This window comes from Triticum aestivum, chromosome 7A (genome assembly GCF_018294505.1).
Source record: "Triticum aestivum cultivar Chinese Spring chromosome 7A, IWGSC CS RefSeq v2.1, whole genome shotgun sequence".
Taxonomy (NCBI): Eukaryota; Viridiplantae; Streptophyta; class Magnoliopsida; order Poales; family Poaceae; genus Triticum; species Triticum aestivum.
The window spans coordinates 671,975,099-671,991,530 of record NC_057812.1 but is presented as its reverse complement, the minus strand read 5'-3'; positions in this window follow the sequence as shown (position 1 = coordinate 671,991,530).

The following is a 16,432-nucleotide window of genomic DNA, read 5'->3' as shown; positions in this document are numbered from 1 at the left end:
TATAAACTCAGATAGAGGTAGTAATCACAGTCGGTACACGGCTCAACAGCTTGTCATAATATGTCCGACCGCGGAACAACACCAGGCCGTGCCTGCCGGCCATTTACAAGTATTCTGAAATTCCTTTTTCTTTTCTATTCCAAATGCATCATGAGATACTATGTTTCCACTTATCTTTGCTTCTGTGATTTGGTAAGAAAAAAAAAACCGTACCTGCTCACAGTTCACACATAATAAAATGGAGAAACTAGTTCTAATTCTAATGTAAATAAATATATTTGTAGCCCAATGAAGGAAATCCTCCAAAGCTTATCTTCGTCTCTACTCGGAATGGGGCCATAGAAGCCCAATGAAGGCCCACCGATGACTCCAGAAACCACAGAACAGGCTGCCGGAGCGAGTTGTTTGCTCCAAAAGAAAACAAAACCAGCGCCTTGAAGTCATCGATCCGGGCAGTTCTTTAACGGCGCCGGCAGCCGGCCTTCATTTGGACCTTTCGTCCTTTCGTTGATCTCCGCCGCCTTCGCGCCTCTACAGGGCAGGCATGCGCTCTACCCCTCTCTTCCCCGCGCATCATCTCATTTCTGACGTGTATGTGTCTTCAGCTTCAGATCCAACAAGAAACACATCTTGCAGTTGTTCCTGTCAGAAGAACTCTGCTCGCGTTGGTACCCCTAGAATGGTTAGATTTCCCTCCCTTCTAGTGTAAGATATAGATATACTCTAGGTTGGATGCAATTGTTTGATTTCTTACATGGGATGGATTGATGGGATTTATATGAAGGCTTCGATTTTTTATTATCTACTCCCTCCGTTCCAAAATAGATAGTATAAAGTTGAGTCATCTATTTTGGAACGGAGGGAGTAGATGAGAGTGTAAATAAATCTTATGGTGTATAGTATCCAAGGTTGTCCATACCAGTCGCAATTTCAGTTCTTCCGGCCAGCCCAGTAGAAGGGAAAATACCGTATGGTATTCAAATTTATTAAAATTCAACAAATTTTCCAATTCTGTTTGATTTCTTTTGGACAAAAAATAATCAAGTTTTCTGAGGTTTTTCCGGTAACTGGTTATTCCGGCCCTTATCGGGAAAAAAGAGTGCCCAGACTACATTCGTCTGTTGCTTATCTTTTGTGTATGCCACTTGGCGTGGAGAAATGAAGGACCATTTGTCATCTTTCTAACCCCATGTTCTGAAGGTTTACAAAGTTTCTGCAGATTTTTTAGGCGTGTCTGAAGATTAGCGCTTGCCAAAAGTAGTACTTGTTTGGTCCATAAGTACGTAGGAAGTGCTTTGAAGGATTTCTTTTTCAAGAATTGCGCCCCATGGCCGATAGTGGCTCCTCCCTACTTCGTGCGGAGTTTATGTTATTTTGCTTCATGATCGCTGTTTTAACAATTCCCCTATATATAGAAACTCCATATTTGCACACTTGTATAACAGGTTCCTTGATATACGATGTTATATTTGGTACTTTATAGTTATTGATTAGATATTTACAACAGTATATAGGAGTATATATGCTTATATTTAGTTCTAGCAAACTATCTGCCTCTTTTTTTGCATCTCTTTGCCGGCTCATCTTTCTAATATTCCAGCCTTGAATTTTTATTATGTTTTGCAGAGAGTATCTCGTCATGAATAGCCCCAGCAGACTGTGTGTAGGCTCTGGCTCCAAACACCATGATGTGTCTACCTTCCAAGGTTGGGTGGACCTCCCAGATGCCTTGCTGCACTCAATTGTTGGTATGCTGACCTCCTCCATCGACATTCTTGCCTTTGCTGTCACCTGTCGCTCTTGGCATGCCGCCTTCTTCTCGTATCCATCCAAATCTATCTTTCGCGCCTTATGCCCACCTCTCTTCATCCGAGAAAAAATCGGCATCCAAACTCCTTTTATTATCAATGGTCCTGGCATTCCACATACATTTAACTTTATTGATCCATCCTACCCAAACACCCCTCGACGTTACCAGATTCGGGAAGATATTCTGCATGAGTTTCGGTATGGTGGTTCTTCCTATGGTCTCCTCATCTTTTTCCACAACAGAGATTGTCTTGTTGTTGACGCGTTCAGTGGTGCAGAGGTTTCACCTCCACGTCTCCCCAATGTGATTGAGTGGTGCTATTGTAGCACTCTGACTGCCCCCCTTGCATCACCCAACTCACACCTCCTTGTCAGTGCTGCATCATCCCTATTAGATTGGTCAGTTGGAAGTGACACTTGGTCTGAACTCACACTTTTCAATGTACGAATACAGCAGATTGTGGAACTGAATGGTCAATTTATTGCCATGGATAATCATATGAAGATCTATACTTTGCAGTTGGCCCCCCAACTTAGCCTGCAAAACCTCCCACTCGAGTGGTGCCACGGCAAGACTCCACGTGCATTCTTAAACCCATGGCTAGTGATCTGCCATGATATGCTTCTGCTGGTTTGCTATAATATCAGGTTTCCATTCCAGCGATCGACCTTCTGTACACTCCACCGCCTAGATATGTCAAACAATCCCGCAACATGGGTGGAGATGAAGAAGCTAAACAACTGGGCACTCTTTGTTCCGGTTGATACGAGAGACCCGCCATTTTCTTGTATTAACCCCGAACGATGGGGAGGGAGAAGCAATTGTCTGTACTACGCTCAACGATCTCATCCTTGGGGTGTACGGTGGTTGGGTAATGAGCTAGATCTTGTGAAGGATCCATCAAGCAATCGCGACCTTGGGTTAACGAGGACTATGATGCAGCAACCAGGTTATTTCTGGGTCTACCCCAGCACGTTCTATTCCGATGGCCGGTGAACATTGTCATGAACTACTACGGCATGTTGCTCTTTGAGCTTCTTTCCAAAATTTTCCCCATTTCAATCGGTCGAGATTGGTTGGCGTAACGTCACATGACTTTGGGCCACTGGCAAGTGGGCCAGCATGTTAGCAGCCCCACATCGAAAAGGGGTTGTTGGTTTGGTTGCGTCGCTAAATCACACTGGATCTCTCTTACATTGTGGTTGACAACAGAGAACCGACTTTGAATCTCTCTTATGTTCTTTTATTCATGTGTAATGTCATGTGTTCATTTCAGTTCCATAACTTGCCTGAATCCTGTGCAATATGCTCCTTTATCACTCTATTGCACAAAGAGTACACTGAGCTCATGATATTCATTATCGTCATCCTTCTGTAGAGAATAGGTAGAGCTCCTTCTCTTAGTTCGAAAGGGTGGAAATTGGATGTACAGATAACAAAATTGCATGTGCTTCCTGAAGATCTTTGGCTTTCGAGCATTCTGCGAAAACAAACACGAACGTTGGCATGTAGTAACATACAAATCAATTTCCTTCGCGACTAGCACAATCACATGGAATGATTTTCCTAATAGTTATTCCCAAATCTTTAATTGGTGGCAAGACGTTCATAAGAACTTGCAGTATACAGTGGAACACACAACAGGGTGTGGCTGCAGCTGAGAAAATGACTCTTAAAACATCACTGAACAAATGGTTCTCGCCAAGCCCTGCACACAGTATATCATGTATCACCTTCTGTCATTGACAATAAATGAGACATATACCAAATCTTGAACCATTTAGCACTTGATTTTTCTAGGGTCACATATCGCACTGAAGGGGCATTGAGAGCAGTAAAGTTGCACATAACATAAGTAAGGGAACCACAAGGTACAGTTAGACATGTAGCAAGGGCCGAAATCACTGTTCTGACCTTGTCAGCGATCTATGTCGCAAACTGAACCCGACATAGAAGTATTTCACGATCTGACCCTTTTAGAAACGCCCCAGCCCGCGGTGTTTCTGCCCAACATAAAAACATCGAGCTAGCTGACGTTTCTGCCCAACATACAAACGCGAGCTACCTAGCGTTTCTGCCCTGGCCCACTGCCAGGCAGAGCATCCGTTGCTCGCTGACGTGGCAGGCCAGAAACGTCAAGATGGCCAGCGTTTCTAGAAACGCCAGGAGCTGTGGCGTTTCTGGTCCAGATATTTTAGGTGGTCGTGGGGCTCTCATCCACCACTCACCACTCACTCTTTTCTCCCCCGTTGGCCTATCCCGAGCTCTTGCCCTTTTTCTCCCTGTTTCTCCCTCCTTTGGCCCCTCTCAAATCCTTGCAAATTGATTGGGTTGGTCCGTGGATCTGGTGCCATTTCCGTTCCTTGAGGTAACCTCCTTCATCTCACAAATTTGTATTGGTTGGATTTGTCTATTTTGATGGTTCTGTTCATGTGGTTCCTAACCCTAGTTTTGAACATGGTTGTATAATATGATGTTCTTGAGTATTGTTGTTCCAATAGTGTTGCATTGTGATGTTGGTGAACAAACCTTATTGTTTCGGTTATGCCTAATGTTAAGATCTAGGGTTAGGGTTTGGGTAACGCTTAATTTGGATGGAAAAATATGTTCTTAGTTCTTTTAGTAGCCAGTGTGGTATATTTATCATAGCTCATTTCTTGTACTTATCTTCCCCTTTTTTAGATGGACAAGATTGTGAATATTCATTATGATGACAAAGAAGCATTCATGAATGTGGATATTGTTGACAAGTATGAGGAAGTATTGATATTTCTTGTGATTCCTAGTTATGAGAGGTTGTGGAAGAAACATGGATTAGATTAAAGTGGGTGGATGCAAGTAAGCAAGTTGAATTAGTGGGAAGATATGATGTTGGGTCAGCACACAAGTGTCAAATGAAGACAATGCCTATCAAGTCCAATTTGCATTGGGTTGCTTATAAGGAGGTTGTTGCATCCTCGGCAGTCAAGTCACTCGAAGTGTTTGCAACTAAGGTGGTCAAGGCTCCTCTCTTTCATGTTGACTTGAACCAAACCTTAGTAGATGATGTGAGCCCGATAAGTAGTGTGCCGCCTATTGTTGAGCATAAAGTTTAAGTGGAAGCCAATGAGTATCCCCAATATGAGTTCGGAGGTAGTGCATCGATCAATGATGATGGTCATGACTCCGACGAAGAGTATGAGAGGCACCACGACATTGTTGGTGACGTAGAGGCTCAAGTAAGGCATAATGACATGGATCCTGACATTATCTATCAGCGTGCTTGTGTGGATGACTCGGGTGATGAAGGTCGGGTGAATGAGTTGAACAAGGATGGCTTCACTGAGAAAGAAGCAGAGTGGTACACAAAAATCACTGGTAAGGATCACAAAGTTCCCTTGTTTTCTGATGTTAGCCTTGCAGATAAGGCTATAGTCAGACGGTGGCATGAGCAAGACAATTGAGGTTAGAAGGTTCCCAAGTAGTACCGGACAAGATTTCGATGTCTTACCTGAGGAAAGGTTTGAGTATGCTGTCAAACACCACGGGCCTTTCATAGTTGTTCACTCAGACTGCAACAAGCGATACACCGTGAAATGTGAGGTAGAAAGATGCAAATGAAAATCCAATGGAAGACTCACGAAAGATGGTTGGTGGAAGATAACTAGTTGCAAAGCCAGTCACCAATGCACACCACCGACCGTAGAAGCACGGAAGACATACCGTCAACTAAAATCGGAATTCATTGGTTATAAATACCGGAAACATATAGCCGAGGATCCAACAATAAAGTGAAGTTGTTGATGAGGTGGGTTGAAGATAAGTTTGAATATAGGGTCAAGTACGGTAACATGGAAGGCCAAGCAAGTCACTCTTAAGATGTTGTATATGGTGGATGGGAAGAGGCGTACAACATGCTACCCAGGTTGTTGGGAGTGATGTCCTATAGAAACCCAGGAATGTACCATTATGTCCAATATATTGAAGGAGTGTTCCATCGTGCATTTTGGACGTTTGGCCCATGCATTGCAGCTTTTGAGCATTTTGGCGGCTGCGTTAATTGATTTCTTTCCAACCCTTGATGTTGATCATTGGTGTCATCATCATCAACTGAAGCGCCCTCAACTCGTCGACTCCAACTCCACTTCTTCACGCCACCGACATTGCCGAAAACTACATCGTGGTATCAAGACTGCATGCGAGCAAAAAACATCACACCTAGAACACCGCTGCTCATCACGAGGCAAACTTGCTACAGTACTCGCCGGCGTCGAGTGCCTCCTTCGTAACAAATCAGACCTTCTCCACTTTGCGCATAACCTTGGTGCACGACCAAAAGGCGTCGTAGAGCTCGTTGAACCGGTGCCAGCCGTGGCTCCCACCGCTGCCGGAGAGGGCGCGGCCCTCACGCCCCAGCACAAGGCGCCAAGGCTCGATGTTGTGGCTACAGTAGCTGCCGGCCTCCGCATCATGACAGCGCTTTTGCGGCGGGGACCAGCAGCGGCCACCACGTCAGTGGCCAGCTCCTTCTCCTGACATGGCTGGCGCATAAAAAAGGTGGCGGGGTGAAGGAGGAATGCGGCGGAGGGGAGGAGGACAGTGGTGGATCTGGATGCGAGATGGCAACCCTAAATCTCCCTCTCCCCGTAGATACAGCGGCTGTAGAGGGAGGGTTTGCATACGGTTCGACGTATTTTTAGCAAACCTGATCTAGCCTGAAATCGGCCGGATACGCTATCTCAAATATATGGGTCAGCGGCGGGATAGCGCATCTGCTAGAGATGCTCTAATGAAGTACTACAGTGCGATTTCACAAGTGAAAAGAAAGTGGATCAATGATGGGGGTCGCAGCTTTTGCTTCTTGTTGCTCTACGTGTTGGTCAATTCATTGATTTACTATATGGTAAAAGTTTTCTTTATCACTGTCATATGTCAGTGATAATAAGGTTATGAAATATATGCAGGTTTGCAGCTGTAGATGACCAAATTTCCTAGAATAGTGTACCATACTTGAGTAGCTTAAGAAATATGCTTTGAATCGTTTTGGTTCATGTAAATTATCAACTTACATGCCAATCTTAATCGTGTATAACCTGAATCCCAAGTATCAGAGCATGTATTGAATATTTCTTCAAATTATTTCTGTTGCATTCCTTTCTGACAGTGTGGCACATGAGTCGGTAGAGATATATTAGTTACACTAGCAAAAGGGCCCATGCGTTGCAACGGGATAAAAGTATTACTCATTCTTGTCCTCATTGTTGACGGTGGCATGATGTCCATCTAATCGCAATGGGTGTGAACATTGCTCAATTCAAGGCGATCAGCTCGGCCATCACATGACACACATGTCACAAAGCCACGCCGGAGCAATGGAATGTTTAAAACTTTAAAATTCTAACCTCATCGAACTTGACATGGGGGCAGCCCAGCAAGGGATACTCCTTGCACCACCCCTCACATTTCTACTCGTTTTTACTTCTAGTGTTGATAGTAGGCAATAGGAGGATATCTTCATTAAGTCCCCGAATTACGACACAAAATAGGATTGATTATAAAATTCAGCATACACACAATAGAGGGAAACTATCAGTATACACAGGATACATATAAAAAACTGGAAGTATATGCAATGCAGAGGATCAAGCTAAATGAAAACATCATTATAGATGATACTGCCAGGCGGGAGGTTAGAATATTGTATGACAATTGACAAAAGAAATTTACCTCCTTCCTATCACTTCAAAAAAAAATCATGTGAATATCATATATTGTGCCTAACAGATAACAAATTTAGTGTAGTTCCAGTAATCAATCGCAACATGATAAAAAGTTCATTTCAGGACATATGCATTCATTTGAAGTCGTTCTTTTATCACGTGGCATTTTCTCCCAGTATATCTGGTACATGCTTTAGTGTACTACTTTTTCTGCCATAGTAACAACTTTGTTATAGCTCCCAAAACATAGTGCACAAACAGAAAAAATGGCATGCCTTTTGTGGGAGGTTGCCACTTCTCAGTCAGTAGTAACACCACAAAATCATCTTTTTTTTCAACTGTAGCACTGCCAACACCTTTGATGCAGAACATCTTGATGACCAATCTTAATACAAACTATGTATACAATTATAGTAGTTACATGGTATAATTGGTCTCTAGTGATTTGACCCTTTCAAAGAGCTAGTAAACCAGCAAATTTCAGTTAAGCACTCAAGGGACCTATAACAGGTATTTAAATTAAAAATACTGTGACATCTCCTCAGAGAAGTACCATAATTTAGACAGAGCTTGTTGCTGACAGGTTTTGAAGAGAAGACTGGAAGGGAACCATTGGCATCACCGGGCTAGATAGTTGAGGAATTTAACCTTGGGCAAGAGGGGATCCTGTACTCACTGTAAGAAAGCTTCAGAGAGTCTATTTCCTCTGAACACCCCTAACGCCTGTGGACAAGCGTTGACTAACTTAGAGAGAAATAACATACATCTAGACCGCGCGTCTGTTGACAGGTTGTGCTAATACGTTTTTGTAGCCCCAGTTTTAGATCTTTTTCCTTCCAAATTTCTTCTCTCATTACCTCGTGTCCGTTGCTCAATGAAGATGCTCAGCTGAGGATCTTTTCACCTTGTTGCTACCTGTTAAATTGGGATGAACGTTTCAGATATGGTGTGGCATTTGCATGTACTGGTTCGGATAAATAATTAGGAATCCAGTGGGCCGAACAATCACACACACAAATATCTTTAAAGTAATTTTCCTTGTAAATAGGCAGGAAGGAGAAACTTACAGTGGGCGGGTTGGGAAGCTTCTCATTCACCATCTTTTCAAGAGCTAGAGCCAACTCCATTGGTAAAATCACAAGATGCGTGCAAGATAGAACGCATGAATATTTCACAAGCTATAGGGTTCCACAAAACGAAAGCAACAAATCAGATTAAACAACTTGCTACTTTCTTTCCGAGACCTTGTATATTTGACTGATGACATGTTGAATTCAAAAGGTCATTGGAGAGCAGCTACATAACTGACCAACAACTAAAACGTCACATATGTTTGACGAAGCTACATAACTTTACATACACCTACTAACTTTATTACCCTGTGATTAAGTGTTACTTTCCCTAGTTGATTAACTTGGCACAAATGACACCTCTTTTTCGAACAACCGAATATGCAATGAACAGACAGGGCAAACACATCAATAGAAACACACACAACCATAAATGAACTTACTACAGAGCATCACCTTTTTCAAAGTGGTCGAACTCTGTTAATGGAGTCACAATGAACTGGAGCCTGACCCTCCCTCCATGTTTATTCCGATTGACACAAAAGAATACACCAAGCATCACCCATCCGTTTAAAGCTAGCACACATGGGATAATGGTATTAATCTCTCATACAATCACGACAATCTGCATATGATAGCAACAATAAATGCAATCAACAGCAGTAGCAATAATCAGTACAAATAGCTAAAAAATATCACTTCAGCAGGAGCACCAAAAGCATGAAAGAACATCACATATAAGTATATAATTGATCCAAACCATAGCTCCCTGTACAACAAAATTGCCCCAAGCAGAGCAAAGAATAAATAATGGAATACACATCACAGGATATGGTACAAATCCCCAACCGAACCCCTCCATCTCTCTGTATAAAATTCCCAACCGAACCCCTCAATCTCTCACATCTCTATGTCCCCCAATTATTTTGAACCAATAATCAGTCCCCCTTCTTTTCATGATGTAATAGCATTCAGAAAACCAAGATGCAATAGTACCACGGGATTGGGTTTAGGGGAATGCGTGGTCTGTGTTTAGGGAGAGGAAGGCGAGGATGCAGGACGCTGAGGTGGGGTTGAGCGCGAAGGCGGCCTTGACTTGGGAGGTCGGTGAGGAATTGTATTTTTTGCCATGGAAGGCAGTAGCTTCCCCGCCGGAGGCTGGAGGCCAGTACTTCCTCTCCGGATCTCGTGGGGACGGAAGTCGGGGGGGGGGGGGGGTGCTTTAGGTCTCACGAGAAAGGGCGTCCTCTTCCATGGCATGACCAGCCTCTTCTTTGCCGGTGGAAGGCAGCAGCTTCCCCGGCGGAGGCTGTCGCCAGCGCTTCCTCGCCGGATTTTGTGGTCGGCCTAGTCGGATGAGTGCTTTCTCCGGGATCTCACACTTCCTCGCCGGATCTCGCGTGGAACTTCCTTGTCAGAGAATATTAGGAGAGGATGGGGAGGGGAAGAAGAACAAGGCGACGGAGGGTGGAGAAGACCGAGGGAGGGCGGAGAGGGCCGGCGGCGGCGGAGGCTAGAGAGGAACGGCAGTGGAGTCGGCGGATCCGCAGCGGTGAGCGGTGGTGGGGCGGCGATGGGGCGAGGGCAGCGGCAGATCCGCTCGTGATAAGGAGAGGCGCTTGGGCTATTGGGGACTCCAGGTTGATTCTTAAAGAGGTCAGGGACCTTTTTGCAACAATGAAGCGTTGTTCCCGGTTCCATTTAAAAAGGAGTGCGGGTTCAATTATCAAAAGGCACAGGGACTTTTTTTATAAAAACGCCATGACGGTGGAGACTCAATCCGTGCTTTATTATTATTATTATTATTATTATTATTATTATTATTATTATATATATATATATATATATATATATATAGATAGACATTAGGTACCTCAATGTTTACCATAGTGCTATTCCATTGTCATACCTGTTGTGCTAAGCTGTGTGTGTTAGTCTTACTCGTATGCATCCAGAAAATTTTTTGTGTATTTTACTGTAAAATATATGGCTCAAATGTCCACGGATTTGTAAAGTCAACCTTTGCACATCGATGCCATTCTTTTGGTGTCATTCAGGTTTAGTCGGTAGCATCACAAAATAACAATGTAGCTGCACCCATTTTGCAGATGATACAAGTTTGAGGACGGCAGCCAATCGAGGCAGGCAGAGAACTGATACATCCCAACTCCCCTCAAGAGATTCACCGAAGATATATACGGAAAATCATGATGGTACAGGTGACTGTGAGTCAGAAACTAGGAATTTTGTCGATCTTCGTGCAAGAGCGTTCAGGGTACATATCTTCTGTGCTTGTCTGCAGAATAAAATGTTCTTTAATTGTTGACTGCAGAATAAAATGTTATTTGGCTTGTTGATGTAAGATAATGATCCCATCGTTCTTCTTAAAGTGACATCGATACCATGATGGTCCGTAGATTAGGCAGGAGACGCGACTCGCGAGCAAAATTTCCACTTCTCCACCGCCGCGTGGTACGTCCCGTCTCGTACACACTCGCGAGCAAATCAGATTCTTCTTGAGATATCTCCAGAAGTAAGCATGATTAATTTCCACTTCTCCACCGCACGTACCACGCGGCGTGCCCAGCCACTGCACTGAGCGTGGGCACGACCCACCCGTCGTGTCAGTGTATGCATAGGCGAGCCCACAACAGCGTACAAAGGTGCTTGTCGCGTCGAACGAAAATGTTCTTCTTCTGTATGCGTCTACACAATACTCTGTGAACAGTGTCCTCGCTCGATAACTCTGTAACCTACCCTGAGCCTATTTAAGGATAGCCCTTTAGCGCTTGACAAGACACCCTTTCGCCACTTTTAGCTTTTCCTCGCCCAAGCCAAATCCAGATCCGTCGCTTCTTCTCCGCCGCCATGGAAGGGGCTAAGATGCCTTCGTGTGATTATCAGGCACGAGCTCCGGATTCACATAGCAGTTCAACAATTCCTTGAAGGATTTGTCCCCACACCCTAGGTCTACATCTTGGTTTTGAGAAATCAATTCCAGGTTTAGAGGGGGAGATTGTTGCCTTATAATCCTAGGGTGTCAATGCATGTATCTCCCTTTCGAAGAATTTCACTTCTCTCGTCTGTTTATGGTAATTCAATCCTCTATTTCCCCCTAATTTTTTACAGTCAATGCTTGTGATTTTAATTGTTGCATGTGTTTTTAGTGTTAATGCTTTTTTGTTTGTTGGTTTTATTACTGGACAGGTTTTGAGCTGTTAAATTATTTTTTAGCAGATTTATTAGGATTTGGTGCTCATGGAAGGAGGTTCCTCCTGATTTAGCGATAATATCAATTATTAGGGTGCATCTTGCTCCATCTTTTCGATGAGACTAATCAAAATCGTATCTAACTTCTACATCATTTGATTTTACGCTGATATTGGTGGAGATTTTATTATTATTATTATTGTTTGATTAATCAAATGTTGTAGGAATTGATGATGCAATCCAAATTGGTTAATGAAATATAAGCTTTTGGTAATTGGAAATTTGAATAGAAATAAAAAATATGTCTTCTCACGATTTTTTTTATATATTGTTATTTTTTAAAAGAATTTGGTAACAAGTGTATAATTTCCTGGGCTGTCTAGGCCAGGCGTCCAGGGTATTCTATAGGGACCAAACAAACAACATATCCTAGCAAGCTAGCCAAGCGTCGCACGGTTGGGAAGAAAAAGAAACAATCAAACAAACAATCCCGTACCTCCAAATCCTCCCACCACTCCCCCAAATCCCCCGACTCGACTGCAGGCTCAAAACACTAACGCACCGAGTGAGAGGAGAACACATGAAACCTCAAGCCCGAGAACATGGAGCGTCAGGATCAGTGTCAGCCCTCGCACCTCCGTAATCCCGCGTCGAAGCCTCTGAGCGGCCGCACCTCAGGTATCTCCACCCCCTCTCTCTCGCCACTGCTTTCGCAGCCCCTCTTCCCCACCTTTGTTGCTTAACCGTGTATGTGTAGCACATGATGGTTCGACCAACGATATGCGGCCCTGGTGCTATGCCTAAGAAGTGCTGACCCATATTCGAGGTGGTCTAGAAGCTAAGTTCAGGGTGGATCCAATAATATCGTTGAACTAGGGGGGATAAGAATAAACATATATTCTTTTTATGATAAACGCTTATACTTCAAACTTATTTTTCATACTATTGCCTGGCGAGTCTATTTTTTGTTACTTATATATAATAACTAACCACATAAGAATGTTGTTAAATACCAATTAAAATGTTCTTTTGTTATATAGATCTATTGTATATCATTGAAAAGTTTTCATATGCTAAATTTAAATTATTTAAATAAATATCTTTGAATTAATTCTTGACAAATGTGTGTGTGTGTGTGTGTGTGTGTGTGTGTGTGTGTGTTCATTTCAACATTCCCGCACCATGTAAAATGTATATCAGAGTAAGGATCTATGGTTTAAGGTATTAGGCTAATACTATATATATTCACCAAATAATGATCCCACACGTTGTTGCAGGAATCGTCTGTAATATATTCCAAAGATATTTGATTTTATGGAATATGAATACTTGAAAAAATAATATGAGAGCTAAAACTAAAAATATGTGTGCTTTATTGTGTTTAATTAATGTATTTTAGTAAAATATTTATTAAATATGTCGTGCTTGCTTGCATGTTTAGGTGGACCATTTCCTATGACTCATTGAATCTTGAGTCGTGCCTTTTCTAATGCATGTTGCTTGATGAGGTGTCATACCACTACTAGGGAAAAGGCTAGCAGCAGCGCGGGTTTTGTGCTCACTAGTAGCGCGGATAGGCGCGCTACTAATAAGGCGCTACAACTTTTGCTTAGCAGTAACGCATGCCCGCAAGCGCTACTGCTAGAGCAAATAGCTGCAGCGTTTGTTCACTCCCGCGCTACTGCTAATGTAACTACTGGCAGCGTGTTTTCTCGCCATCGCTACTAGTATTTTTTTTATTTTTTATTTTTAGTGTATTTATGCGCCATAGGACAAATATTGGTACAATACCAGTTATGAGGTTTACATCATTATGTCCATAACAGTGTGTCAAATGAAGGTGGATTAGGTTAAAGTGGAGGCAATATGTGGTGCATGTCAAAAGTATACTACTAATCCAAACTTGATCTAGTTTGAATTAGTAGTACTTTCGATGTGCACCACATGTTGCCTGCACTTGAATCTAATCCGCCAGCACAAGCTATTTAATCATTATCATAGTCATTACCACCAACAGTATTTATTTAATCACCACTAACACTAGCTAATAATAATCATCATAGTCATTACCACCAACACTAGCTATTTTATCATCATAGTAATAGTGTAGCACATCATCATCCTCAAACTCATTTTTAGCTAGCTAATCATTCCTGCTGCTCTCTCTTAGGCAAAATAACATAAAACATGTGTAGCTCTCCTCCTTGATCAAGTTGGAACATGCAGATGAACCTGTCTCCTCATCGTGGGTAGCGCATCTGTTTGCTGCCCCCTAGTACTTCTCTGCGCTTCTCCATCACACATTTGGTTCAGTCTTGCACTATTAAGCATCCGTCGCTAATCTTGAATGCACTAAAGTAATTTGTAGGATATCTTGGCCGTAAGCTAATAATACTCATGGTACCTTTAGTCTCGATCCCATAAGGCATAACATTCATCGGGAGTCCCTGTTAAAGAACATCGTATGGTAACATACTTAGCAATAAAGTTTAGCTTTAAAAATAATGTATGGAAAAGATGCACTAAGGACAAATAGTAAAAATCTTACCATTCTTCCTAAATAGATGTGACCGTAGTTCATTATGAACACTATTGCTCGCACGTTTTCAGTACTAACATTTCTAAATGCAGGAAGAAAATTTTTCTTGACAGTATCAAGATCCTCAAGCCATGAAACATAATGACTTAGCTCCTCGCAGTTGAGTTCAGCCTTGGGACAGTAGTAGGTCATGTCTACCAAGCCCTGGACATGTTTGCTTGCACCAAAATAAGCTGACAATACAAATTAGTTGTCAACTATTTTTGAATAAACAATATCAAAGACATAATATATGGTTGAGAAACTTACATAATGGTATAACTGGAGGAGTCTGCACATCGACCCAGATGCCGGTATTACCTTCAATATCATCTTCCTGACGAATATCAAAGGTGATAACCATATCAGGCTCAAATGCATAAGTCTTGCATAGTGCTCGCCATGTTTTGCATCCAAAATAGGTGTAGTCGTCTGAATTGTATAATTTTGCATGGAAAATATAACCATGATCGGTCTTCAAGTAAACTTTTTTTACCTCCATAGTATGACTGAAACCTATCTTATCCAATACAAAAACTCTTGCATGGCAGGGGATACGCTAGTACAATAGTAAAAAAATATAGGTTGAAGCAAATGAAGCAGATGTCATGCTTAATTACGAAAAAAGACTTGTCATTATGACTTACTGTATCCACTTCGAAGTTCTCGTCCAGCTTGATGCTGAAGCGCCTATCATCATCTAGGAAGATTCCGTCGCACAGGCCGCGCTCGTCTTCGCAGTATTTGCAAATACCGAAATCCTTTTCGTCATCAAACATTTCCTATGTTCATAGTTAAAACATTAATTGAAAATCGATCGAAGACAACTACCAGGATACTCAACACACAAATTCGGGGCACTCGATATTTCCTACATATTCTGGCACAAGTCATGCCAAAATTCACGAAAAAATCCGGCATGACCTTTGCTAAAATAGGACATATCGAGCGCCTGAAATTTGCCGGAACGGAAATGAATCAACACTCCGGCAAAACATAGGCCACTCGGAGGTGTAACCTGCAAACATGACCGGCCACTTGGATATTGAGCAACACAAGATATACATTTCAAAATATATTATAGGACTCAAATTAGCATGCATTCAATAAGCAAAAGTAAATCATCTCATGCGTCCGTACATCGTCGAATATTATCACTAATACATCCCAAATAGTGTCATACATATAACATCACTAATACAACTAAAACCCTAGCACACGACAGGTATCGGCACGGGCGGTGGACACCCACAGAGAAGGAACCATCACGGGATCATAGCTCCAGTGAGATCCCTGGAGAACCTGTCAGGTATTGGAGAACTTGTGCTCCAACGCAAACAAGTAGCGACGGACGTGCGCGTCCTCCTCACTGACACGGTGACACACCACCTCCGCGGAGTCCTCGAGCCTCTGGACCGTCACTGGCCCACGCGACCGCCACCAAAGAAGGTTCGGGTCAACGACAGGCTGGCTCCTCACCAACCTGCGCCCCCCGGTAGGTAGCGCCTCCCAGTACCACCCCGGCGGAGCCCAGTCCCGAACATGGCCCATCTGTTCAAGCAGGTGTTGTCCTCCGCCGACTCGACGACGAGGATGCGGGATAGGCATCGTCCACGTCGATGCGAGAAAAATTGCTTTAACTAAAAAATAGCAACAAGTTCTTACTAACGAGTTCTATTAATTCAATTAGTTCTTACTAAAAATAAACTTACTATAAATAAAATAAACTAATACCTAATTAGTACCTGGTTCTTACTAACTAATTAGTACCTAGGAACTACTGCCCTAATTACCATATAAGTAATTAACTAACTAGCACTAAAAATAGCCTAGGGTTCATACTAACTAGCACTAAATAGCTAGGGTTCATACTAAGAAGAGAAGAGGAATTGGAAGGGGAGAGTGCTTACAGAGGGCGGGGAGAGAGATGGGGTCGGGGGAGACGGCAGCGAGGCGGGGTCGGGGGAGACGGCGGCGAGGCGGAGGCGAGGCGGGGTCGGGGGAGACGGCGGCGAGGCGGAGGTGAGGCGGGGTCGAGGGAGACGGCGGCGAGGCGGAGGCGAGG